At 60.0% G+C, this 2500-nt stretch overlaps 1 pseudogene; it reads right to left on the bottom strand.

Annotated features, from left to right (window-relative positions):
* Nucleotides 1-2500, bottom strand: part of LOC124744504 — a 7959-nt pseudogene that overhangs the window by 4254 nt on the left and 1205 nt on the right.

The raw sequence follows: 2500 nt of genomic DNA, 5'->3' as shown, positions 1-2500 counted from the left end.
GGCCCGGTGGTGTCGGCCGCGAAGTCCTCGGCTGCGTCGACGGGCGGCGCAGCGGCCTCGCCCGCGTCAGGCAGCGAGCTCGCTGCTCCACGGCGGGACGCCGGCTCTTCGCCCCGACCGATCTCAAGTGCCTCCATGAATTGGCGGACAAGCTGCTTGTGGGCAGCTTGCCGCCGTCGGCACTTGATTGCCTCAAGCGTTCGGTCGGGGAACATCCTGATAAGTTCTTGATTTACAAAGAAGAACCGGGCGTCCCTCTCAAGGAACAGTTCGGCCTCTGCCTTGGCGAGCGACAGGACTTCTTCCTCCGTCCACCTCGCGCGATGCCTCTCCGTCACGATCTCAGCGTTGGCGGCCGCAGGGTGTTGGCGGCGGCGATGGACCCCGAGACCGTTCTTCGTGGTAAAAGTGCGGTGGCACTCACTGCAAGCAAAGGGAGCTACACAAACTATCGCATTTTCGTTACGGCCGGTTGGCCGGATAGGTGCTGGGGTAGCTGGGGTGGCACCTTCAGCGGAAGGGCCACCATCTCTTGTTTCTTGTCGGCTGCCCCCAACTATAAAGGGATAATGCGAGGGGGGGCTGGTAACCCCCCCAAGCCCCTGGTGCGGTCTTCCACTCTGCGAAAATCAGCGGGCCCACGAGAAGGGGAGAAGACCGCAGGAGAGGAGAGGCTAAGAGGGCTAGGCCCATGTATTGCGCATCACTCTCCCTGTAACTATAACCCAAGGAAGGCACCTCGCAGCAGCAGCACGACTACATCAAGACCGCACTTCGAAAAGCCAAGTCCGGATGCAGCCACACCGCCGCCACTTGGCCACCTTAAGAGAGTCATAGTTACTCCCGCCGTTTACCCGCGCTTGCTTGAATTTCTTCACGTTGACATTCAGAGCACTGGGCAGAAATCACATTGCGTCAACACCCGCTAGGGCCATCGCAATGCTTTGTTTTAATTAGACAGTCGGATTCCCCCAGTCCGTGCCAGTTCTGAGTTGATCGTTGAATGGCGGCCGAAGAGAATCCGCGCACCCGCGCGCCCCCGGAGGAGCACGCTAAGGCGGACGCGGCCTCGCAGCAAGGAAGATCCGTGGGAGGCCAAGGCACGGGACCGAGCTCGGATCCTGCACGCAGGTTGAAGCACCGGGGCGCGAACGCCGCGCAGGCGCGCGCATCCTGCACCGCCGACCAGCACGAGGCCGACCAACGGCGAGAGCAGACCACGCCCGCGCTAAACGCCCGCACTTACCGGCACCCCTACGGCACTCACCTCGCCCAGGCCCGGCACGTTAGCGCTGACCCACTTCCCGACCAAGCCCGACACGCCCCGATCCTCAGAGCCAATCCTTATCCCGAAGTTACGGATCCAATTTGCCGACTTCCCTTACCTACATTATTCTATCGACTAGAGGCTCTTCACCTTGGAGACCTGCTGCGGATATGGGTACGAACCGGCGCGACACCTCCACGTGGCCCTCTCCCGGATTTTCAAGGTCCGAGGGGAAGATCGGGACACCGCCGCAACTGCGGTGCTCTTCGCGTTCCAAACCCTATCTCCCTGCTAGAGGATTCCAGGGAACTCGAACGCTCATGCAGAAAAGAAAACTCTTCCCCGATCTCCCGACGGCGTCTCCGGGTCCTTTTGGGTTACCCCGACGAGCATCTCTAAAAGAGGGGCCCGACTTGTATCGGTTCCGCTGCCGGGTTCCGGAATAGGAACCGGATTCCCTTTCGCCCAACGGGGGCCAGCACAAAGCGCATCATGCTATGACGGCCCCCATCAACATCGGATTTCTCCTAGGGCTTAGGATCGACTGACTCGTGTGCAACGGCTGTTCACACGAAACCCTTCTCCGCGTCAGCCCTCCAGGGCCTCGCTGGAGTATTTGCTACTACCACCAAGATCTGCACCGACGGCGGCTCCAGGCAGGCTCACGCCCAGACCCTTCTGCGCCCACCGCCGCGACCCTCCTACTCGTCAGGGCTTCGCGGCCGGCCGCAAGGACCGGCCATGACTGCCAGACTGACGGCCGAGTATAGGCACGACGCTTCAGCGCCATCCATTTTCAGGGCTAGTTGCTTCGGCAGGTGAGTTGTTACACACTCCTTAGCGGATTCCGACTTCCATGGCCACCGTCCTGCTGTCTTAAGCAACCAACGCCTTTCATGGTTTCCCATGAGCGTCGATTCGGGCGCCTTAACTCGGCGTTTGGTTCATCCCACAGCGCCAGTTCTGCTTACCAAAAGTGGCCCACTTGGCACTCCGATCCGAGTCGTTTGCTCGCGGCTTCAGCATATCAAGCAAGCCGGAGATCTCACCCATTTAAAGTTTGAGAATAGGTTGAGGTCGTTTCGGCCCCAAGGCCTCTAATCATTCGCTTTACCGGATGAGACTCGTACGAGCACCAGCTATCCTGAGGGAAACTTCGGAGGGAACCAGCTACTAGATGGTTCGATTAGTCTTTCGCCCCTATACCCAGCTCCGACGATCGATTTGCACGTC

Source organism: Schistocerca piceifrons, unplaced genomic scaffold (assembly GCF_021461385.2).
Source record: "Schistocerca piceifrons isolate TAMUIC-IGC-003096 unplaced genomic scaffold, iqSchPice1.1 HiC_scaffold_295, whole genome shotgun sequence".
Taxonomy (NCBI): domain Eukaryota; kingdom Metazoa; phylum Arthropoda; class Insecta; order Orthoptera; family Acrididae; genus Schistocerca; species Schistocerca piceifrons.
This window is presented reverse-complemented; position numbering and strand designations above follow the sequence as displayed.